This window comes from Melozone crissalis, unplaced genomic scaffold, assembly GCF_028551555.1.
Source record: "Melozone crissalis strain CALT ecotype California unplaced genomic scaffold, PUWL_Pcris_2 ptg000008l_1, whole genome shotgun sequence".
In the NCBI taxonomy this organism is placed as follows: domain Eukaryota; kingdom Metazoa; phylum Chordata; class Aves; order Passeriformes; family Passerellidae; genus Melozone; species Melozone crissalis.
In genome coordinates, this window is record NW_026535786.1 from 17,919,056 (window position 1) to 17,945,025 (window position 25,970).

At 38.7% G+C, this 25,970-nt stretch overlaps 1 long non-coding RNA gene across 1 annotated transcript in view; it reads left to right on the plus strand.

Annotated features, from left to right (window-relative positions):
- The window catches only part of LOC128933151 (uncharacterized), a 73,937-nt gene extending 48,687 nt beyond the window's left edge, over nt 1-25,250 (plus strand). Inside the window, exon 3 of the long non-coding RNA XR_008482757.1 lies at nt 25,189-25,250. This is a non-coding gene — a long non-coding RNA (uncharacterized LOC128933151). The remainder of the gene's footprint in view (nt 1-25,188) is intronic.
- Nucleotides 25,251-25,970: the final 720 nt, after the last annotated feature.

The following is a 25,970-nucleotide window of genomic DNA, read 5'->3' on the forward strand; positions in this document are numbered from 1 at the left end:
TTCCACTGCTTTCTCTGTGGCACACTGTCCTTGCTGGGAGGTGAAATAGATTATATGCACAAGAGCATTGTTGACTCCTGCCCTGTGCAGAGGTGGAAGATTCTTTTTTAGCCATGGGTGACATCAGGTGCTTGAGGTGGTGAGTTCAGGTGAGTTGAGGCTAGGTGCGGGCCCATAAAAATGGAGAGGAGGACATGGACTGGCAGTGCCAGTACAGGGAGTACCCTACAGTTTTGAGGACCATCCTGTCAAAAACTTTACCTCCCTGTCCCACTCGAGGACCGCCATCTCTTCCTTACTGTGCCCCAGGGAGGCGGCCCAAGGACGGACAGACGGACAGACACTGCAGTAAGTGCCTGTTGGGGGCACTGAGTTTCTCGCCGATGATGGTAAACATGATTTGGCTCCTGCGCTCTTGTAATCAGGCTTACTCTTGCTGAAACAGAGATTGCTCTGTTGCAGTGCCAGGCCTGTAGCAATACCAACTGTTTAATAATTAACAGGCCCTGGTTGTTGGCAGCAGCTCGCGGCCCCCGGCCCTGCCGGCACAAGTGCCCGTTCCGTGGGCTCACCTGCCCGCCCGTGCTCCGGAGCGCGGAGAGGCGCCCTGCTCGGCAGAGGTGGGAGCAGTGCAGAGAAATCCATCTCTGTCTGATCTGCTTAGTTTATTATTCTCCAGGGACCTGGGGTGATAGAGCGAACATGCAGTGCTTTGGCAGCACTAACAATGGCTGGGCTGTCGTTCTAGATAATATTACAGACTTTTGCCTGATGCATGGGGTATTTTAGTCCTCTGCTCAGCTGCCCATTCTCTAAGGTCTTGTTTTCTTTACCTTTATTTTTTTTCTTGGAGGGGTGAGGTAGCTAGTGGAAGAGGTGAGTTTCCTGTGAATTAAAAAATAAAGCAATGGGCTTAACTAGCTTGTTCTCCTGGTGCCAGAACGGTGTTTATTGTTTTATTGCATTAATAAGTGTTATCAAGCACTTTTTAGAATGGATGCTGAAATGAAGAGCAATTTTTTCAGTGAATGAAGGGACTTCATTACGGAAGTCGCTCCACCAATGGGAAAAAAATACAACAGCAAATGAGTCTTCACTCTTACCTCCATTTTGGCCACTTCCGTAGTTTTCGTTTGATTTCCTTATTACTGTGTATGCATGTGGAAAACAGTATGTCGTGGTTTATGTGGAAGTGAAGCTCGAGCTTGGAGATCAGTTAGGAAAAATATTGTGATATTGTAAAGAAGAAGAGATTATACTGCAGAGTTAAAATTTAACTGGATGAATAGACACAAACATACATATTAATTTCCCTTTCGTTCTCCAAACCTTGAGTGGAACACCAGCCAGGATTTTCACTTGGTGGGATAATGATTTTATTTTTTAAAATCCATATATGAAATGGATTGTAAGCAAAGATTTTTTCCATTCCATTCTGCTACAGAGTTCTATATTTAGAGTCAGCTAAACTTTGCACAGTATAGACCATTTTGGTCATCTGTGAGGGAAATCACTGAGCTATGGGTTAGCCATGATGTGGATGACACAAAAGATCTTTGTGTTTTTAACAAATATTGCACTGTAAAACGTATGGTGTCTTCCAGTGTTCTGGAGGGAATTCTGTCATAAAATCCTCTATCAACTCTACTTCAAGTTCCACCCTTTATCATAATTATGGCAGGTGCAAGTATAAGGAAGCAAATGTAATTAGTAATCAGACCTGTGAGTACTGCCCTGTCGCCAGCTTTTTATTTCCTCTATGTAGCTTTGCCATTACAGATCTGAGAACCCTGTAAAGCCCTTGCATAATTAATGTTTAGTTTCTAAACCAAGAAACCCCAGATGGTGAGGTCTGGGGCTCACTGATGCTGTTTCCTCTAAAAATAGAGGGCATCAATGTGAGTATATCCATCAATTTTCAATAGGTGAGTCAAGTTAAATGCTCCAGAACAAGGTGGGAAAACTTGAGTTTGTCTAAATCCTTGGGCCAAATCTCATCACGTGGGGTTTTCAGGTCATCTAGATGATGTTAGGAGACATGAGCAGTCTTTGCTTCCCACACCATTTGTTTTCCTAGCATACTTGAGCACTTCTGAAAATTCTTGTGTGTTGTTTTAATCATCCCTGAAGGCTTTGGCCTGAACAAGCATCTGGCATTTGACGCAGTCTGTGTTGAGATTGCAGTAATGACTTCTTCCCCTGTTTGTCATTTACTCGAGTAGATCTCTACAGACGGTCTTTTGATTTATTCTCAATTGGGAGCAGGTTGGAGTTCAGTGCTGCTGAATGTCTTCAAAAAATGGGAGAAGTACAGACAATGAACTTGTTGGTGTTCTTTCTGAAAGTTGTAGAATTGACGTAGTTCTGTACTTTTTTTTAAACTTTCTTTTTATTTCATAAGAATGTTGAAGCGATGCCAACAGATAATTTTCAGGAGTCTCGAGCAGGGCAGCTACAGGTATGCAGGGAGAGGCAGTGCACTCAGGAGATTAATGAAGTGCCTTTGCAGCTGCTATTGTAGAAGCTGGAAACCTTGTTTCATTAAGCAGAAAAATAAACTACAGAAACAGAAGACTCCCTCTCCTTCTTTCTAAAAGTGTTTCCTTTCTTAAAATGCACATTTTTAATCCAGTGGGAAGAGTCTTTTCTTACTGCTGACATACTCCTTAAATCATATTGTTTTCAGGCAGTAGGTAGAGTGTGTAGATGAGTGACATTTGCTTGTAACTGTAACTAAAACATAGTTTTAGTGACATCAAAAAAATGATTGCATTTATAAGCTGAACCATTTACAGCAGGTAGAAGGGAAATTGAAAGCTAGAGTTAGGAATGGAAAACATCTCATCACTTTGAGTGCCTGCAGCTGTGCCATCTTGGGGTGTGACTTATTAAGAGTTGCTGGTCAGTTCTTGGTCAGCAGAATCACCAGGAATACCTGGAGGGACCCTTGGGAGCAATTCAGTAGGTGGTGCTGTTCCCTTGAAACCAGCTCTGATGCTGTGCCCAGCAGGATGTTTAGGGGGTTGTGTGTTTCTTCAGCTCTAGCTTTCAGGTGGGACTTGAAAATTAGCTATCTGCTGCCATAAAAAAGATCTCATTAATACCTTTTTTTATTTTTTTTTTTTTTTAGCTGTAGCAGTATTCTTAGACCATACGTAAACTTTCAGTGGCATGGATGGTGGGAAATATAGTAGAAGATAAAACATAATGGTTTCAGAGTCATCTCATGTATACTTGAACGTAAAGCTTGAAGCATATTCCAGGATCTGTGAATTCCAGGAGTCATACCTGGAAAAACAGCCCTATAGAGACATAGGATAATAGCTTTAAACTGAAAGAGGGCAGTTTTAGATTAGATATAAGGAAAAAAACCTCTTCTATGAGAGTGGTGAGACATTGGAACAGACTGCAGAGAAACCATTATGTTTTATCCTCTACTATATTTCCCACCACTCATGCTACTGAAAGTTGACATATGGTCTAAGAATACTGCTACAGCTAAAAAAATCATAAAATCACAGGTGCCCCATCCCTGGAAGTGTTCATGGCCTGGCTGGCTGGGACTTGGAGCAACCTTCTCTAGTGGAAGGTGTCCCTGCCCATGGCAGAGTGTTGGAATTACATGGTCTTTAAGGTCCCTTCCAATTAGGTTCTGTGGTTCTATGATTTTTTCAAACATGCTGTGTGGGTAGCAGACCTGACTTGGCTTCCAGCCCAAGGTGAAGTTGAATCCAGAAGCAGACCTAGAGAGGACTGCAAACATTCCAGCTCCGGGAGTTGTTTGAATGTGAGCTCTGAGTGATGGCCCTCCGCTGAGCTCTATTCTGGTAAAAAGCAGTCACTCAACTAACAAACAAAGCCACACATATTTTTCAGAGGATATGAGCAGTGTCTTTCCAAGCTGTCTCCAAAATTCAGAATTCTTCTCAGAAATCTTCAGAAACATTGAAACCTTTCCTCTGTGCTGGACTCCTCTTTTGTGGGAGGACTGCTTGTTATGGTCTCTCAAAAGGAAGAATATTCTTTTTGACTCTGAAGGTCACTTGAAACATAATGTCAGAAATTTCTTTTTGTATGGTTTGGGGTCAGAAAGGTCATTCGTGTTTTGAACCCAGTTTTGCACAAACAGATTCTCTCCATCTTGAACCCATCAGGAGGTTAAAGCTCCTCCCTTCCATTGATGGTTTTGTTCCACTGGTCAATTCCCTTGCTGTTTAAAATTGTGAGATTTTTTTTCTGCTTTGATTTGACTTTTCTTTCTTTCATTCTTGGCTTCACGTTCCAGACTTTGGTTCTTGTTACGCCTTTCTTCACCCAACTGAAGATCTCTTTAGAAAACAATGCAATAGAGAAAAGTAAAAATGTCTTTTAAAGCCTACCCACTACCTCCTGTTTATGTCTCCAGGGATTGCTTTGGCCATCTTTGCCACATTGTACTTTTTGTTCATGCTCAGTTGTTTGTTTGTTGTAATCCTTCTCAGAATCTCTGTTTTTCAGGGTGCAGCACGCCCCACCTGCACCCATGTCCCATCCTGTAATGCGTTCCTTTTTCTTGAAGGCTTGCCCTACTAAAAAGTTTTTGAAAGAATGCAAGTTTTTAAAAATCTGATTCTCCTCGCCTCTTGATATCCTGTTTTCCTGATATTACATCAGTCTTTGCATCACCTGGAAATTTTTATCAGCAGTGATTTTATAACTTATGAGTCATTGATCAAAATGCTGAATAGTGTTGTTGTTATTACTAATTTTACCTGTATCTTCTTCAACCCACCTGTGTTGGAAGACCACTTAGGATAATAGCTTTCTGAGGCTCTTCCATGAGTTGGCAGTTCAACACATGCTTTCATTGAGGGAACTAGAATGTTCTGCAGTCGTCCTAAGTTAAATGCCTATAAAACTGTAAGTGTATAAGCTCTTAGGCTTATAAAATACATACTCTTACCAAAGAATGAAATCAAGTTTGTTTGACAAGACCTATTTTCCATAAAACTGTTTAAGCTAGCATTAATCACTTTCCTACCTTTCAGATCTTTATCGATAATTTCAATCAGCATACGTCAGTGCAATTTTACTGGTGTCAGTAGATTTGTACATTTTGCTCACTTACAGTATTCCTAATGAGTGTGTATTACTCAAGAAAGCAAAAACCAAAACAAAAGTCAGTGCTAAGGATACTGCAATGTACTTGGGCACTTCTTTATTTGGAGAAGCAGTCTGTAACTTCTCGGTGTGGTTGTGGATGCACTGGTAAGTCCCAGCAGTCCCCATAGGCAGAGTGGACACTGTGGAAGGTTTCTAACTCGAATTTTAATCCATCAAAATGTTTATGGGGTATCTTACAAAATTTTGAATTTGATCTGAAGTCTTTTACCTTGCATCCAGCATATGTATCTGCTTTGTGGGCATTGAGACACTACTCCCACAGTTTTTTCTTGTTTCTGCTGAAGTTCAGAGTAAAGGTTGGTTTTCCTGAGCTGGCCCCTTCTACCATTTCCTGAAGTTCACAAAGGGAATCTAGTGGGGAAATTCTGCAAACATCACAGTGTTGTAGGTACTGCTGAGATGGCTGTGGAGCAGCTGTGTTGGTGTGGAGGCAGGAGGCTGATGAGTCCTGGAAACAGATGGGTCTTCCTTTCAGATAGCTTGAGACATGATTTGCTTTCCTATTAGGTCTTGAGATGCTTTGTGCTTTAAACACCCTATTGTGTCTAGTAAGCCTGAAATATTTACTATTTACATTAACCTCCAAATGAAAAATGTTGAGAGGCTATGCAAGCAAAATTCCTGGACTACTGCATTTTACTGTCTAGTGTATACAAAATTGCAAGGTGTGGGTGAGAGTTGTGTATAACAATATTTGAATTACGTATGAAATAAATATGTGGATTTTATTTTTTCTCGAGGGTGTGAGGACTTGGCCAAAATTGGGCTGGCATGGATGGCAGAAAAAAAAGGAATTTGAGTATACCAGAATGACCTACTTAAAAAATTAAATTGGAAAAAAGAGTAATGGCTTGTAGCTATGGGATAATGGAATTTGGGACACTTCATCGTAATCTTACTTCTAATTGACAACAGGCGTGTTTGTGCTTTATTGTGGAAGAACTTTGTGATCAACATACCATTGCTGCATGAAACACTCCACTTTTTATTATGCTGGTCAGAGAAAGCAGTCCAGGATTCCAATCTCCAGGTCCAGGATTTTCATTTAAATCCATTTGCATTGTTTTCTGAGGGAGAATCACTCTGATTATTGAAAAACAAACCCCACCCAGTCTCCTTCTCCCTCAAAAAATCTTCACTTTCTTTCTGAATATTGAAACTCCTTCCTGCTCAAAGGACGGTGAAGAATGGCTGGTGTTTCTGGAGAACACTGTGTTTAAAATATGTGGTAGGGAATCCCTATTTCTGTGTGGTAAAAGGGATTGTTGTTTCTGATCTGACTCTGGGCATTATTGTAATAGAAATATTTTAATTGCCATAATGTATAGACTGTAGAAGTTGAAATGGAATGTAATTGATTTCTGTGTTCCAATGATAGATAAAATTCCAGTCTTATACCTACTCTTTTAGAGTAAACTTGTTTTACTAAGTAGCCATATTATGAAGGTTCATAAAAGCATTCTGCTTTCAAGATTTTACAAGAAAGATCTTAGTGATAAACCAATTGAAATAGCATTTTAAGCCATTTTAAACTGTGTTTTCTTACCCACAAATTTATTATCATTTTCTCATTCTTCTTGATGAATTTTATGTCTTAGTTTATCTATACATTCAGTCCATAAGCCCTTCCCTTAAAAGTTCTCAGTAGATTTGTTAAGATGCTATATACCTTGGGGAGCCTGAATGATTTATTAAAATCCCACCCTTCACCCCCTTCCAAATATGACAGTCAGAATTCAAAATGAGAATAATTACAGCTGTGCAGTTACAGCAGTTCTGAAAGACAGGGTAATATGAAGACTCCAGAGGAAATGTTAACAATTCTAATAGTTTTTTGTAAAAGACAGAGAGACACTGTCAAACCAGAGGTTTAAACAAAGAATAGGTTAAAATAAAAAACCCAGAAACTTAAAGGCCGTCAAGGACTAGTCGAGCCATGGAACAGATGATAAGCAAGCAAAAACTTGTTGTCCAAAATATTGATATCTTGCTGGCAAAAAGAGACATGTCTGTTATTTGACCAACTAGATAAGTCACAGGGGGACACAGGAGTGAAATGAATCTCTTTCAGTATCTCTCTCTGAAATACTAAATTAAGGTTAGTGGCTACATTTGACAAAGAAAAAGTGTTTCATCTGTGCTGCACATAGTGAACTATTAGTATGACTGCAGCATTTAGACAAATTGAATGGCATGCTATTGTCCATCATCTTTTTATTCTCCTTTTTTACCCTAATTTTGAATAATTCATGGGGGAAGTGATCACTTCGTAATGCCACAAACTCACAGCAGGCAAAACTAATTTTACATGATATGAAAACAGATTTTATTTATTTAAGAGTAATATTTAAAGAAAACAACAACTTTTTTGACACCAGCTGCTGGGAAATAAATAGAATATTTTATGACAGAAAAAAAAATCCAAATGCGTTAAAAGCTGTTCCTGAGAGATGGATTAAAAAGTAAAATATAGACGTTGGGCAGATAAATTTAAACTTGGTGGTCACTGATGTAATTCTGTTCCTTAGGGGGAGTGAAGGGTAGTTTTCTGGAGAAAAGGAAACTTCAAAGGAGTGCAGAGTTGTGTTTAAGAACTTGTCTGAATAGCTGATCTCTGTTCTGGTGACTGGGGGCAACTTGGGTGACATCTCTTTAAGATCTTTTACATTCTCTAGACCAGATGGGGTTTTTTTCCCTCATGTCTGTTGCGTGAGAAGCAAGCCTCCTTTTATTTTATTTTTTTTTTCCCCTAGTTTTTCCATATCTGACCTCAGCTCTTTAGCAGGAGGAAACTTTGAACCTACAGCTTTTTTGCTGCTAGCTTTTTGGGGTTTTTTTTCCCCCTCCTTCTTGGAGAGGCTTGATGAGTGCAGCAAGAAGGCAATCTGGAGGGATATTTATTTTTTTTATGAGGTCCTGCCCAAGAGTCGAAGGAGTGAGCGGGTCGATACCCAGTTCTCTTGTCTCAGGATAGGGAGGAGGAGGTGGAGAGCAGGAGGAAAGTTGCACAACATTTTAGCACAAGAGCACTTGGAACAAATGCCATCAGTAATATAAATGTTGTGTACTGCATTTTCATGTAAAATTGTTTAACTTAAAAACTCTTAGTGACAAAGGGAATGTAAATCTGAGGCTGAGAGCCCTGAGTCCCTAGCAGAAGTTTATTATTATGCCTGATAGCAGCTGAATTCCAGCCTTTTTGCCTGCTATAAAATGGGGCAGTTTTGTCTATTATTGGCGCCATGTGCGCCACGCAGTGAAGGGTTTGTCGGCAGTTCAGCTGTAAGCCCCCATTTTCACGGGTTTATAACTCTACTGTTAAAAATTCACTCCAGGCTGGAACTTGGCACACGAGATGGAGTCTCTGCAAGTTATGCTGAAACTTGGGCTGTCCTCAGGCAGCTTCCTGAGAGTGTTAAAATACACAAGGGGTGTGTATGGCTCCTTTCAAAAGACAAGAGAGAGCAAGGACAAGTCCCACCATTTTGTGCCTCTGATTAAAAATTGTGTTGTTGGATTCTGCCTTGTTTAGAAGGAGCACCCTGATGCCTCTCGGTGTTCTTGCATGTCTTAAATTTGGAAAGAATTTTATTTGAATTTTTATTTAACTTATCAGTTCTCTTCCTCGTTATTTTTACATGGAGAAAAACTGATCAAAGGCTTTGTATACATTTCCTTTAATGGGATTTAAATGCAGCGTTGTTTTGCTGTGCTTTAAGGTTTAAACTTTGAATATTTCATTTTAGCTAGCTGTCATTAGTTGGTATTTGTATAGAGCTTGGGTGATAATAAGAAGCCCTAGGTATATGAAATGTATTTTTTCAATGCTTCCAGTGATATTTTCCAAGAGATGGATTCCAGAATATAATACAGCTCTAACTGCTGAGTAGTTATCGTGATGCAACCTTTGCTTTGACTCAGTCACCTGGTACAAGGCATGCTGTGATCTTGTGAAGAGAGCATGGGTTGGTCTACTTGTATAGTCTCATTTATCAAGGCATGAGGGTCATTTTTTGAAGGGGCTTTCATTTTTGAAAGTGGTTGGGTGCTTTTATGGTGTTGTCATCTCGAAAGCAATGCCATCAGGATACTTTTGATTTTGTGGCTGGTTATGGTGATCAGGGAGCACCTTCAGTGCTGCAGACCAGCAAGAATCCTTTAAAGAGAGGAAGTGAATGGTGGGAACTCCTAATGAGATTGTACAGATTTGTAAGTCGATAGGTCCAGCTATGAAATCTGAGGTGGACCAAGGAAAATGAACCTTTTTGTACATCACAATCAAAAGCAAGGGCTTAAAGTTCCAAGAGCAAAGATCTATTTAAGTTGTACCAAGAGGTAAAGGGTAAAATAAAAAAATCAGTGGGTTAGAATTCAGTCTCTGACACATGTAAGATGGTGCTTATCTTGTTGTCACTAATAAATATAAAATAATGTATCTGAAAAACCTGTGTCCTTTCTTTGTTTGGATTCTTTTCAGCATTTGACCCATTAAGTATCTAATTCTTGGTTTACATCCATTGATTAAAGAAGACTAGGAACTAAACTGGTTTGGTGAAACAAATTCTCTTCTCCTACACAGTCATAAATAAGAAATAATCCTGGATTTTTGTACAAGTGTCAATATTCTGAATTTACTGTAGATTATATCTAAAATCAAATTTTGGCCTGTTATTGAAAATGTGGGAGTTTCAGTTTGTGTTGTGAAATAGGAGTTGGTTGGCATTGACCTCCTCTTGCTGAGGTTATCTGGTCTGTCTGCCTAAATCCACACTGCAAGAAAATTTCCTTGATATTATCCATAATAAGCACAACTCCCAAAGGATGACTCTTGCGCCTAACCTTGATAATCTCTGGAGAAAATAGTTAAATACAGTCTTCTGGGATTTGCTACCAAATATTTAAACTTCTTATTGCATTGGAAGTAGAACATCCATGTAATGAATTGTAACTAGCAATGAATCTGAGAGGTATCTTCTGGAAGTAACTTTTGCTAAACTTTATCTGTATTCAGATGCTGTTGGCAGAGCAGGTGAAAGGGCTTGAGGTCAAGGGGGTGCATAAGTGATGGAGTTCTGTGGGATCAGTCTCGGAGGTCTCAGTCTAAAAAGCATCATTAACTCAGTGTTACCTTTCAGTGCCTTTCTAAAATCTTCATTTTAGACGAGAGGCCTGCGTGCAGAATTTAAGAGGCTTATTTTCTTATACAGAAATAATGCTGCTAAGCTGCTAGAAATCTCAGCAGCTTAATATAAATGTTCAAATAAAAAAGTTAGTATTTTAACTGTATAACCTTCAAATATAATTAATAATGAAATCCTAAGCAGGAGCCTAGGGGAAAGCATTAGGATTTTTTCTATTTGTGGAATAGGTGCAGGTCTCTAGTGTGCAGTCGAAAATAGGGACTAAATATGAGCTGATGATTTGGAAATCACTCATGTATGCTGCTGAATGCAGTCACAGTTGGGATGTAAAGTAGAGCACAGGAGAAAACGAAAAAAGAGGGACCTGAACCACCAACTTCACACTCAGATAAAATACCGAACTTGTGTACTAGATGGGGATATTCAGATACTTTTTTTAAATTTAATTTGGCCTGAGGATTAAATTAATGTTATCCTGCAAGTGCAGGAGGTAGTATATTATTTTTTTTCTTCGCTCTTTTACCAGTGGTACCCAAATTATTATTATGCAGCTTAATTATGGGGAACAAAAATGACAGTAAGAGGGAGTGTCATGACTACCTGTGTGATGAGCCTGTTAAAATTTTTAGCACAGCAAGATGCTTTTCAGAAACACTGCTTCCCAGAAAAAGATGTTGTTGAGTGTTAATCCACAGGTGGTGGCTCAGGAAAGACGAAAAGAAACTGTTCAGACAATGAAGGGTGTTCTCCAGCATGGTTGGAATGCATTGGTCTGAGCACCACTTCTGTGCATGAAGGTTGCATGGAAGGCCAGCAGTTCCTTCTGTAATGAAGTGCTTAAACTCTGCAGTACTGGCTGTAAACAGGAGCTGTGGGCCAGAATTTTGATCTCAGTAATGGAATAAGCAGAGAGGAAAAATGTCTGCAGACACTTCAAGCATAAGGGGTGACCACACAGTACTCTTCCAGAGTGCAAGTGGAAAACACAGAAGCCCTGGAAGGACTGGTTCTTTCTTTTTAATTTCCAGTTCTTCAGGCATCTTGAAGCACATGGTGTGGGTTTGATTAAGGTATAAATGTGTTGTCAGGCTGGGGGTTACTACATTACCATCCTTTGAGTCACATGATTAGGAAGGAAAAGAGAAGAAATATGGAAGTGGAAAGTGAAGTTTGTTGTACACAGTAGTCAGCATTCACACATCGCTGTCACACTGTGTGACCTGAGGTATTGCAGTTATTTCCTATGTAGGTATCAGTTGCCTTTTTACTGACAGCTTCTGGAAGAGTGATGGTATTGGCTAATGGAGCAATCATACTACTTGTCAGAGAGGAAAAATTATTTTTAGACTTGTCTTTTATAACAACACCCTGAAATGGTTGATGATGCCTAAAAGAGGCAACACAGAAGTCAAACTGTTATTTCACATACCGTTTTTCCAACAGAAATAAGTAAAAAAAAAAAATCTCATAAAATGTGGAAAGGACACTACAGATTCACTCCCAATCTACTCTTTTAGATTCCTACTCAAAACTTGGTCGTTTCCAGGGCTGCATTTTATGGTGTGTTCTACCCTGTCCATTCTCCTACAGTGGCTGCATCATTCCTCCTCCACTGCTCCGCAGAAATTACTCTTTGATGCAGGAGCTGTAGCCTAGGTTTCTGTGACCATCTGTGATGTTTATAAGAGAATCTCTCCTCTATGCTGCCTTTTCCATGGGGAAAATTATTTGCTGACTGAGCCAATATCCAGCCCATTGCTAACCAATTCATTAATGCTTTCAGATTATGGTGAGTCCCTCTCCCACCTCAAGCAATTGCAGTATGTACTAATGAATGGCTGTTTAGCACCTTCAGATTGTTTATGTAGTCTTAAAGTCACTTCTTTAACCTTTCTCTTTTGATGGTCATACCTGAATGTGCCTTGCACTATTGACACAGTTAGGTGATTTTTGAGGCCAGAAGCAGATTGATTTGAAGTTGCAGTAAGAGAAATAATGTAGAAATTAGCTTTTCCCCTTACTTTCGAATCAGAAGGATACTCTGGATATCTTAAGACATTAGTAGGTAAAGTTACTGGGTAGCCAAAATATTAGGAGAATCCTCCAATAACATATGTTTTCTGTGTATTGATGTTTCTTGGCGATATATAATCTTCGTTCTACCTCAGGAAGGTAATGAGAAGACTACTTCTCATGAGGTTCATTTTTATCAGGACTGCTGAAGGTTGCAGTCGAGCAGAAGAATACACTTCCAGTAATTTTCTAGAAACAGTTAGCAAGCATTGGAATTTAAGTTTTCTATGGATTTGTGTTGTGGTTGGTTGACTTCTTGACTAAGAAGGTGTGACCTCTTACTGAAGTATTTCCTGGCTTCTGAAGTGGATTTATAAATCCAGTTCTGTGGTGTTTAAGGTATGAACTTGTACTGTTGGTTCTGTGTGGGGGAAATTAATATCTCTCTCTACCCCTGCTTGTTTCCTTTTTTTTTTTTTTTAATTTTATGAAGTTTATAGGAATCAGCCTTTTTATTCAGGGTGATAAGCCTTTAGCAAATCTGGTTGAAATTGGTAAATTAAGAGTATTAGTGAGAGGTTGTATTCAGGCAGCACAGTTCTAGCCTGAGAAAAAGCTGGTGTCCAGAGACAGGATATCTTTAGTTATTCCAGGCTCAACCAATGATTTGCTCTATGACCTTTGGCAAGCCACTTGTCTCTTTATGCAGTAAGAAAATACTGATTGATTGAATCGATCTCTGTGTGGGATGAGGGTAATTTTCAGATTCCTGACTGAGGATCTCAAGGTTCTTTATTGCCAAATACTGAGAAAGTAGAAGGTAGTGGTAAACAGGCTGTCAATATTTTCTGAAGATATGCTGTCATTCACCTTGATAATGATTCATACTGAAAGATTTAGGCAGGTTCTGCTGTTTGAATAATTCAGGTGAAAATGTTTTTCTGATTCCAGGACAGTTTGGACTGTGCTGCTTGAAGAAGGGAGACCTAAGATCATTTGTAGGATTGAAAGGTTTACCTGAACACTACCTTCCCATTAACAAAATATCCAGAAAATTAGGAGGGATTTGTTTAACTCTTCCTGTGCTATCTGTGACTTACTGAAATTTGCCACAAGAGAAACAGATTACTTACGTTGACTTGCTTGGGGTGTTTTTTTGGTCATACACTGGCAAATTTGTGAAAAGTAAAGCATGAAGGCTTTTTTCATTTGTGCCACCTATCTGTAATGTATGCTGGAGCCTTCTTTTCTTATTTGATCACGGGAGTGATCATGAGCCATGCAGTGAGAAGCTGGGTGTTGGCAGCAGTTACAGCAAACAAGTATTTAAAAGTCTGGTAAGTCAAGCCAGCTTAAAGCTTAAAAGCAAACCTTTACTAGACTGGCAGTTGTTAGCAATACATATAGCAAATAGTTCTTAATCATTATTAGCTATTTCCACTGCATATTCAAATAGTCGGTTGTTAAGATCCCGTATTTGCTTAAAAACTTGCATCTAGAAAATTAACAAATCGTATTTTGACCAGCTGGAAGAATAAAAATCACTGTGTTTCTTAACACCTTTAAGTTTAATATTAGATATGAACATCCAGTGTTCTGCACCCACCAAACCAGAAGTTGTCCACCATACCTTCCAATCAAATAGTATTGTAGCATTCAAACTGAAAAGGGACTGGCTAAGAGAAAAGAAAAATAAGAATTCCTTAAAATAAAAAAATAGTAAAGGAAACTATGACAGCATTATGCTTGTAACCTGAATTGTGTGAATTTTAAGTTTTCTTTTATAAGCCATATCTGATAAAATGACAACATAAAATTTGCATAAAACATGACAAAATTTGGGATTGCTACAGATCTTGTCCCTCAGAGAGGCCTACAATGTTATGAAAAGAAAACACCTGCATTTTTTTATATATGTGTATATATATCTATGTGTGTATACACAAAACTTCCAAAGCAAAAGTGCAGAAGTTTCTTTTCAGTCTTCTTCACCTGTCCCTACTTAGTCCTTTCAGACTCCTTTTTAGAGAAAACAAAAAAAAAAAGGCACAGATTTCAATGTTTTGGGTTGCAAACTCTCTTTGAAGATTGCTTCCACTTTATTGTTTCTGGTTTCTGGCTTTCAAACAGTTGCCATTTTACCTGAAAGGGCAACATGTTTACAGATTGTATGTGAAATAATTTTCAAGAGTAATGCGTTTCCTGACCATTTCTATTTTTAGCACAGTGATAGCTCAAAGCTAAGAACCCTTCCTGACTGAAACTGTACTTTTAGTAACTTAAGGATGGGGTTCTTTCTTTTTTCCTGATATGGACACATCTGTGTCTAATGTGGGAGACATCCTAGGAAATGAGAGACAATTCTCCTCTTATTCATAGATCTGAGGCTTCTCTCCCCTCCAGGTTAGTTTGTGTAGTTTTCTATTCAGAACCTAACTGGGGTTGCTTTCAGTGCAAAATTAAATCTTGAATGTGCTTTTAGCTGATTTTGTGGGGGATTTGTTGTTTTGTATTTTGGGGTATGGGGTGGTGCTGGTGGAGTTGTTTTCAGGTGAAGTTTAGGAACTGGAAATAAGGTGAGCCAGAGCAGTGTGACTAATGGTTTTTCTGCAGGCCATCAGCAAGAATCTTACCAATGGAATGTGGACTGTCATCCTACTTTCAGACAAATGGTAGTAATGTATGACTCTTCAGAAGTCCTACAAATAGCAGTCTGGAACATTTCATTAGGATTTCAAGAACAACAAGGGAATGCAGATTTAATAGGCTAATATGTTTAAGTGGCCTTGGTACTATCAAGTAACAAGTGGCCTTGGTAGTATATTTAATGCAGACTTCCCGTCAATGAGAGCAGAAAGGAGATCACTGACTACATAAAACCATAGGCTGGTTTCAGTTATAGCTCAGGAAATGGAAAGTTTCTTTCTTGCCCAAATATGAAGCTCAGTCAGTCAGAAAATATAGACATTAATGTCATAGGGCATTGTTAAAGAGTAAAAACTTCGTATAAAAGAGAGAAATGCATGAGGAAGAGTTTTGTGTCAGATGGCTACAGCAGAAGATCTGGCAGCTGGACTTCAGAATTCTGCTCCAGCATCTCCAGATCTGCTGGGAGAGTAATGTATCTATTGTTGGCATCACTGAACCTCTTAATGGAAAAGAAAGCATATTTCCAAAGAATTTTGAGATTCAAGGAGGAAAGGCTGAATTTGCTTGGAAATTTTAGCCCTGATATTGTACCAATTGATTACAGGGACAGCTGACTTCATGTAATTAAAACCAAACCTCCATTTACTTGATGTTAAATAATATGGTATTTTATATAATAGTCTCTCTTAGTACACACAGATGCATAATGAGAATTTATAGGTACATGTGACTCCTAGAGTGTTCTTTTTATTGTAAACTATTTCCCTAAATTTTGGCTTCTTATAGTATTTGATTCTTTTGCTTGCTTACATTAGAATAAATATCCAGCAATCTTTAAAAGGTAGCACAGAGTGGAATAGCAGTTGGTGTTTTGTATCCTGGCAGGCTTCATGTATTTCACAAGTGCTTTTACTGTGGAAGGTACAGGTTCAAATTTTGTTCCTTATGCATTGTTTAATGGGGCGAGGGGGCAGCAGAGCATGAGGTGGTGCTGGCCTGCATTAATTCAGAAAGAGTTCCTCAGCACATGCAAAGAAACGAAGCAGTTCCTCCCTGATAGACCCACTTCCTTTTTATAGTTATTGGTAGAGAAAATGCTTGAAGAGTGTTGAGTTCTTTCTGTGGGAGGTGCAGAGGAGGGAAAAAGAAGAGTTTCAGCTCCTCCATACAAATTACAGGTGGGTTCCAATTTGGTAAATGTGGTAAATGTAGATGCATCTCAGTTATGACAACAAAGGTCCTGAAGGATATATCCTTTTAATTCTTTCAAGGCATATTGAAGAAATAAAAAATTTAGTTGTATAATATGTAAATGATCCTTTTCTATTTATGAATATTATTTTCACTGTCTCAGCAATTGGGCCTGAAATATTTTTCTGGGCTTTGTTGCAACATAAAGGCATTAGATCAAGAATGTTCCAAAATTCAGATTGGCTGGTATTTGATTATATCACCATGACTGAATGTTACCAGTTTTAAAATGCTTTTTTTTGTTGTTCAGGAAATTTTAAAACAGCTTTGATTTCAAACATGAAACTTGGCAAGTGACTGGTCCACAATGTGTTCTAATCACTTCTGGTATTTTGGAAAAGACTTGGAAAAGACTGAAGTTGTTATTTTATTAGAAATTTAGTTACCAATTGCATATCTGAACTTCTCATCTTCTTTACCTGGAATTCAATTAGCATATCATCTTGCAGACTTTGCCCAGAGTTAGTGTTAACATGATGGAACTTAATTTTGTGTTTTTCTGTACATGGGTTTTTGTTGGAATTGATTTTTTACTGCTAAGAAATGATGTACCAGTTTTAATTCGGTAATTTGGTTGACCACCAGGAGGATACATTTGGTCTCATCTGTTTAAACATAGATTATGGAACAAGTTGAATACCCAAACTTTTTTTTGCTAATAATAGCATTCTGTTATATGTTAGGTGTGTTTTGGGTTTTTTTGTTGGGCAAATGGAACCAGAGTGAATTTTAGTCTTGCAACTTCGAGCAATTCAATTGTTGCAGAAGCCCCACGAACCTGGGCTCATACCATGTACTCCTCATCTTAAGTATCTGAAGCAAAGATAAATATTACATAGATTTAAGTGTGTGCACTCTATATCTCAAGGTCCCTGGAATAACTACAAATATAATTTGTAATGGACCAGGCCAACCTCAGGGATGGACCTCAAGGATGCTGAGGTCTCTGAATCTAGTCCTGCAGTGTATTTAGATATACTTTGTCTTGAGAAGATCGTAGCCATTCTTTTTAAAAATCCATTTTAAACTTATCCAGTCATTATGCTGTTGCTTTATTACCTAGATTCTACAGGATGTGGCTGACAGTATAAAAATCTTTTTCTTGTTTTTACTAATATTGAAAGTAAATGGAAGATTGTTTTCTCCTTTTTTCTTCCAGATATTATTTCCGGTCCTGACACAGTGAACAGTTGAAATCATTGCTGATATAGTCTCTTTTTTTTTTCTGCATTGTTTCTGGGGAAAAAAAATTACAATAGAGCTTTGCCAAATCACAGTGCAGGAACTGAACTTCCCTGAACTTTTATATAGTTCCAGCTGGGTTTGAATTTCTCTTCTTGTAGGATGATGTCTAATTAAACAAGAATTACAAGTATGGACTTTATTGGGAGATATTTGAGAGCTTGCATCAATGTTACATTAAAAGTTTAGGCAGCAGATTTGCAGTACTGTCTAAAGGTCTCCAAGTCCTCTGGTATTAAATTTGCAAAGATTTCTGAGATGAATGAAATTGGAGGGGGTTGGTAGCATTGTCCTTGTAATATTGAATCTCAATAGCCTGTACAATAAGATATTGTTCAGTATCCTCCTTGGGCCTTGAGCTTAATATGGCAGTTACATAAACTGAAATAATGTGAAACTTCTGGGCATGGTTTGTGCGTGACGTTGTGCAAGATGGAGCTGGTTTTGGGATTCAGGTTAATGGCCTTCTGGCAAAAAAACATAAATAATGTGCTGAAGTAAAAGACTGCATTGATTTGTGCTTCTGCATATGGTGGAATAAAATCTGTCCATGTGTAATCTAGAAGAGGCCTGATACCACTTGTGATGCACCTGCTGGTATAAACTCAAAACTTAGACTGTAGTCCTGACTTTGCTTTTTATTAATTTTATTTACTCTTAAAAGATAGCATGGGCCTTCTTACACATCAGAATCCCAAGTTCCTCCCAAGACAGACCTGTGGGGATAAGGCTTCTGCTAAGGGTAGCATGACAGTGATGGACCTACTGTCCATCTAAAGTCTGTTGGAGCCACAGAAGCTACACTTGCACTTGCTGCTCCAAAGACCTGAAGTGGACAATGCCACCTCTGACTCTTTCCACTTCTCTGACATGAGACCCACAAATTCATGCCTCTCTGCTAATACACTTCCCTCCCTGTCTCTTTCTCCTGTGAAGGAAGTGTCACACCTTCATCCTATTCCCTTCTCTGCCTGCAGCAAGAAAGGAAAATGGAAGCTTTTCAGTGCAAACAAGGCAGATTCTCACAGTGCAGATGGAGGGAAGCAGGTGCTGGTCAGGGAGAAGAAATGGGCTTAGGCTGCTGTGTGAGGGTAAAAGAAATACTGGAGATCTTGGGAGAAGATCAAAGGTCCCAAAACCACAGATGGTGGATTTCATAGGTGATTGAGATTACCAGGTACAGTCTCCTGATGTCGCATGCCAAGACAATGACCATGAGCAGTAAGTCAAGAGGAGGAGTTGTGACAACTTTCCTAAATTTCTCACAGTTTAAAACGTGTAGCTTTCACTCACTCACTCACTCACTCACTCACTCACTCACTCGTTTTGCTGTCTCAAGAAAGAGAGCATTAGAAGTTATTTTGGCCTTATTCTTGAAGGGGCCCAGGTAAGCACAGTCTTTGGTGCTGGGGGTGTGTTCTCCACACAAGGAAAGAGCAAGAGACAGGATATAGTGAACTTCACATCCTGCTGATATGGATGAGTTTATCCTGGAAATAGTCAACTGCTATGTTTAATTGTTCAACACTTTGGAATAGCTAGACTTCCAGATTTATCACTTGGACCTTCCCTGCCATATGTCCCATGAGATTTATGTGCATTGCCCCGGGGTTTTGCATTTCATCTAAGTATGTTACTTTTCATCCAGGATCTTGCCCTTTCACAAGTAAGGGTCAGGCTGAATTTTTTGGGGGCAGATCTGTGAAGGAAGTGGAGAGGTAGTACCCATTTGAATGTACACAGTGTCTCTGTGGGGATAGCTCAATGTCATCTTCTGTACCAGAAATCAGCAACAAAATGGCTTTAGCTGTGCAGGGCAGTGGAAATTCAGGAAGTAGAACTGAAAAAGTCCCCTGTTTCTAAAGAAGACTTCAAGGATGTCATATGTGATTACTCTAAACTTTAAAATTTTAATCATTTGTACTCATAGTCTAAGAAAATAGGCCAGATGATTGTCCCTTATCACAGTGACTGATATATATTATTTTGCTTTCCAAGTGAGCAAATTTCACAACTCAGCCATACTAGTGCATACTAACATGATGAAGTCAAGCCAACACAGTGAAAACCTTCTATTTCTGAATTTGAAACAAAATTCTGTATTGGTTTTTGATAACTTTTTTTACATTTTAAGATACATTAAATACCACATTGTTCTGGCTTGTGCACATTACTTTAATCTTACAATTTTAATACCTTTCGCATTTGATGAATTTCTTTCTTCTGAATCATCTGTTTTGGATGCTGTCAATATTTACATTCTTTTTCTCATCTTTAATGAATCTCTGTAGTGATAATAATCCTAGCACCTATTGCTCAGCATCAGAGTAGATTCTTCTTTCTATTCTTTTGTAATACCATTGATTAATAACTCATTGCTTCCTATCTGTCAGACAGTTTTTATCCATCTTATTGTAATAGTATCCAGACCATAATTCTCTAGTGCCTCTATGAGCTTCCTGTGTGGTACTGTGTCAAAGGCCTTGCTAAAATCCAAACAAATTATATCCACCGCATTTCCTTTATCCGCCCAGTTTGTCACCGCACTGAAATACCCATCACAATGAAACATTTATTGATGTAAGTTTCTCTGTTAAACCAGAATAAATGTGAAGGTTCTGCTGTGATTATGTGATAGAGCCTGCTTCTTAACAGGTATTATCATTTTATGCACTAAAGATAATATGAGCCATGGGAGATGATACCATTCAGCAGGAGCAGTGAGGCTGTGAAGATCAAAGCATTATGAACCTTGAAAAGAAGTGGGAGAAGCTTATATGCTACAATAGCTTGCAAAGGGCATAAGTAAAGTCTTCAAGCTGTATTCCAAGAGATGCTCAGCAAATATCAGCTTCAGAGCTGCTTCACAAAAAGCTGTATCTTTAGAGAAAGAATTGTTTGGGCAAGGCCTCGTGAAAGCTGCATGCTGTCACTGTTCCTGTTCCTTGGGAACATAAACAGGATCTAGGGACAGCTTGTGCAAGAAAACAGTTGGAATAAGGAATATCATGGTTTTCAGCAGCCAACTTGATTACCATCATCGCCCCTGCGTAGGAGGAAAGCTTCAAGAGGTATTTAGAAGGATGCTGGGTCCCACCTAACTGTAACAGAACTATCCATTAAACTCCTAAACATTGGGAACCCAGGTCAGATCCTAAGTGCAGTTATAGAGACCAACTCTTCTGTGGGTTGAGAAGTTCAGCTCTCATGTGCTTTCACAGCTGGGCTTCTCAAGTGCTTGTTGCTAACTCTGTTAGCAGGAGGAATAAATGAGGGAGATGGACTGTGCTGTTAAGGGATCCAACATGTTTAACAGGTTTGAGAGCTCTTGTGGTGAAATTGCATCCAGTACCTGTTTCCAAGTGACCATTAGAGTGGATTATGCATTGCAGCTTTTATACAGTTGATTCTTTCTAACTTTTTGAAACTGAGATTTCAAGAAGTCTCAGTCTTCACCCAAAGGCAGACTTTATCATACCTGAACAAAAATAGTTCAAATTCTTTTGGGGGATGTGGGGTGTGTGTGAATTGCAGCCAAAAATACACCTTTTTCCTGATTAAAATGCTTTTCTAGCTGAAACAGCCATGGTTTGGAAATTTAAATTTGTAATGGGTGTCATCTTCACTGAGAAAGTAAACTCGAAGGATGAATGCCATGAGGACGACAAAATCTCTGTGGGCATTCATCTTTGCAGTGAACCAATAACAGAGACTTACCATTTTGACAAAGAAACCTTCAGTCCCCTGTTGTCCATTCCTGCAGTGGGAGGAACCCTTGATCCCAGCACAATGCTGTAGGTTGTCCTCTGTTTCTATTCTGCCAGATTACAAAGCCCCCCCACAAACCCTGTGACTCTGGTTTGAGCCACAAATGGCGATGATGAGTTTGAAGGCAGAGCTGGAAATAACCTAAATTCCAGCATATTTTTGAAAGTGTAGTAAGAGCTTCAATTCAAACTTCTTGAGAGGATTTTTCAATCACTCCTATTACTTTTCTTTTTTATTCTCTCTACTCAGGACAAGGAACGGGTGGCAAAAGTAAAGCTGTTTATAGAGAGTTAATACCAACTAAAGTGCATTCACCTAAAAAAAACAGTAAAGTAGTGCTATATCTGTGTTAATAAGATTTGCTCTTTTGTTTTACCAGTGAACCTGAATAGAGCATTGTGCTGATGTGTCTATACTGGTTCCAATTCCTGAATTTATATATTTGTTGCTAGATGAGGTACCTGTACAATTGACTTTCCTTTTTCATTTCTGTGACACAATTATTCTAGGCCATATCTTAAGTAATTATTTCGATTCTGAAGTTGGATTGAGGTCTCTTAACTGGCCCATGAGTATTTTTGAATATTCTCCTGAAGGTAAAGGGCTTGTTTTTCATTTTTGTGTGTCCATTTTTTTCCCAGTGTGCTCCCTTTCCCTCATTCCCAGGTTGTTGGAGACAACTTCCTTAATATTATCAATAAGGTTTTTTCCTTGAGGAAGGACATCAGTATTTTGCCTTCTTTAAGTAGTTACTTGTGGCAGTGGCTTCATTGTTGATTTCCAGCTCAAGAAGTGAGCTTGAAAAAGATCAATTGACTGAGGTTGTAATTTCTATATCTAGAAATTTCTAAAGATATCAAAAAGTCTTATAATGTATTTTCCTCTAATCTTCCTTCTCCTCATAACTAATCAGCTGTGTACGACTCTGACCTGCTCCAGCTGAGTTAAGGTACTCAAGGAAAATCAGAGCTATACAGATATGGAACTTCTTTATTGCTAAGAGTTTGCAGAAGGCTGACATCTTCTGAAATGTTTCCCGATTAAAAATTACATGTTTTTCCTTTCTCTTTAATTTTTTAGATTGAAGGAATCTGATCCTTATCAAAGTGGTGAATTAGACCATAACCATGAGTCAGGCAAAGTACAGTCATGCAGGTCATAAAATATTGCTAATGAATTCTGTCATTGTAGAGTTGGTAACTGTGAGGGGAAATCTCACAGTTTTCACACTCTGCATAAGCTTTGTGGCAAGAAGGAATTGTGAGAGAGCAAAGTGAAACCTGTTTACCTTCTCATATTTGTTTTTCAAACCTTTACTAAGAGGCAATACTTGCCTTGTTTTTAACACTTTACTCATGGGCCTCATTCCTGACCTGCCATACTCCTCATTCTTGCAATTCCAGCTCCTGGGCTTCTCTCAAGCAGAAGTTCATTGACTGTTCTTGAGCCACGTCTCTTTTCTTTCCACAAGGGGATTAGGGCACCCCTTTCATGTAACAATCATGATCTCCTGCCCCACAAGTGTTAAGCATCCTCACCTGTGCACAGGAAGGCAAGCTCTTACAGAGAGCTTTTTCCAAGGCTCTATTTCTTGTATTAGAAGAATCACGATGTGTGCTAATTATGCCTGCCTTGAGGGGAGGGACCACTTTATCTGCAGGCACTATGTCCTCAGGCTAACTTGCAGAGTAATGCCAAATGTTGCATTCCCCCCTTTCCCTTCCCAATCAGAAAAATGTGGGCAAAGCACAAAAGACTTCATCTTAAAACCACTAGGAAGATACACTGAAGAGCAGTTGTCAGGATTGTGCCCAGCATGGGAAGGAGGTGCTGTGCCTTTGTGCTTTGACAGGAGACACCCATGTTCGTTCTCTACAAAAAAAAAAAAAAAAAAGAAATTTTGGACAAAATTCACTGTGGTGAAGTCCATGCACCAATTTATTCCTATTTAGGTCATTGGAATAGGGCTTCTCTATACTGGCTCTCTACACAGGGATACATTTTACCCTCAGTGAATGCTCTTTGTTTTCTCAGTTGAGGTCAGTTTTTCACTGCATTCATTAGAAGAAATAGCGTTGGATTTTAAATACTGCTGCCCCTCTCCTGCCCTGCCAGCAAGCCAGCCTTAGAGTCCCGAAGATATTGGAAAAGGGGTAAATTTGAAAGGGGAAGAAAGTGAAAGAAATGGAAGTTCAGAGGCTGAAACTGTTATCCCATATGTGGCAGTTGTGCTATTGCCTGCTGCTGATGGACTTACCAGTTTTTTGCCTGGATTTCTTCACTACCTTATTAGGTTTCTCTACCTTATTAGGTGTCAATCAGGAGAAAGAAGGAAAGTTGCGTGATATAAGGCTGTCTAAAGGAAGAGGAACAGAGGAACATGTGTGTCAGGTGGTTCCTTCGGGAAAAATTTCATCCAAGCCTATAGAGATTATCTTGTGGCAGCATCACCCTAGTGCCTCTATGAGAGGGCTCTTGTTCATTCAAATGCTCAAGAATTGTTTCTGGTTCTTCCTGTTCTGTCCGCTTCTGTGCTCTCTGTTTTGCCTCCTGCTCTTCAATACCTCTGATCTTGACAGAGTGGAAAACCTAAACCTACAAATAAGTTTGTGAGCTTATTTTTGTTTGTGGTATAGGTGTGTGTATGAACATGTTTGTGTGACAGTATATTGTCTGGTATGGTGCATTTTATTTTAAAGATCCATGAGGATAGATTGAGAAGCCTCATATAAGACTGACATCTGAGGAATTGTATTTTTACTTATGGGAGAACAATGTAAAATTACACTTAGGAATTGCTCCCAGCCTGTGGTACATTTAAAAACAGTATTAGATTTGCACCAGGATTTATTTGACCGTCTCTGCGAGTGTGCTGCTGGTGAGGTGAACAGCTTTGACTTTGAATGGGGTAAATTAGGCAAGTTCTGCTGTCACCTTTTAAAAATAAAATTTAATGAAGTTTTGATTTGTTCCTTTAATGAGTCATTGGTACATTGTATGTGTCTGTGTATATTGCTGTATGGTTTGTTATTACGAGGCCAAATCCTGACAACTTGCTGCAAAATTGTTTTAATTTATTATTAATATTTTTTTGTTTTTCTCGTTTCTCCTGTTTTTGGAGCCTTTATAATTAGATATAATTAAAACCACAGGTTTTAAACTCCAGTCTAACATTTAAACTCATATTTATGGTACAACCCCTGGAGTTTTATTGTCATTCCAACTATTTCAACTGCATTTTGAAAAAAAAAATATTTTGCATCTGTTCGAATGCTGTGTCGGCAGCTACCAATTCTTAATCATCTGTTTTGCACAGTAATGTGACATTTATTTTACATTATAAGAAACCATACAGTTTTATAGATGAGCTATTTCATATCCCTTAACAAAGGGTTGCAAGGGACCTTTTGCCTTGTACACTTTAAAAACAGCTTTACTCTTTTTGAACTTGTCTTCCTCTGCTTCTCCATGCAACAGTCTGAAAGTGCTGCATGCTGTAGAACGAATTTGTAAAAAATGTTGCTGGCTGGCATTATGTAAAACCATATTTTCCCTTTTGGTGCGTATGTTCTGGTCCTAGCAGTGTCCTTGTTTTGCTGAAATTAACATTTTTATCCTCACAGTCTTTGGTATGTGGTGGTGTTTTTCTGTCTTTTTTAATTGTGGGGGTTTTTTTAATTAGTATAAGGTTGATTGTTAAAATTAAGTGGCAGAAGGCTTCTTTCCAAATTATTCAGAGATCTTTTGCTGAAGAAATATATTTTGCTACTCTCAATTGCTTTTTTCCCTTTTTCTTTCATTGCAAACTACTCTGGGAAGAGCTTCTTTTAACAAAAAAAAAAGGCTACGCTTGACTGATAATGCATTGCTTTGGATGGTGAAACATTATGAAAGTTTAATTTTTAATTAAATCTGAAATACCAATTATAACTGAAAGAGATTTTAACCTGTTTCTTTTCAGACTGCCTGAAGTTACATTGTAGATGCTGAAATCACTGCACCTTAAAAACAAAAAGATTAAGCCACACTGCATTCCTGTAAGTAAAAGCTTTTCCGGTACCTTTTGTCCGTATTTTTCCTCAATATGCATCCCAAGTGTTAGCACAGTAGCTGGTCTTGGATAAAGGTCAGAGTCCCCTTGAATGGGATTTAGAAGTTCAAAGGATGTTTTATTTAACAATTAAAAAGGAACTTACATCTTGCAGATCTTTAATTTCAGAGCACTGAATAGATCATTCTTTTCTGCTTTGTTTTGGATAGTATTAGGAATACTGTGCATCTCTGTTGACTTACAGTTGCTGTCGCTTTGTCAGAGAGGATTTCTGCACGTTGGTGCAGAGATAACAGAAAGTAGCAGAAGATTCCTTATAGCACAAAATACAGTTTATTCTCTTCTCATGATGTCGTAACAAATTCTTCTCCTTTGTATGAGGAAAAAACAAACAACTTTCTCATGACATCACAGGGGACTTCAGCTGCTTTAGGGTGCAGATGAAGGCAGAAATGCCTAATTCATCTCTGCTGTGACACAACAAAACAGTCAAAATAACATCTACGTCTCAGCAAGAAAGGAGTCTTTTTCTAAGAGCATAGTTATTCCATAAATGCAAGTCAGATTGCACATCACTCTGATCTACCCTTATTTAGAATCTGTTTATTGAATGTATTTGGGTTAATAATTAAGATTTGGAACTCCAGTGACTGAACAACAGGCATGCAAAAGAGGATTGGAAAATACAGTAG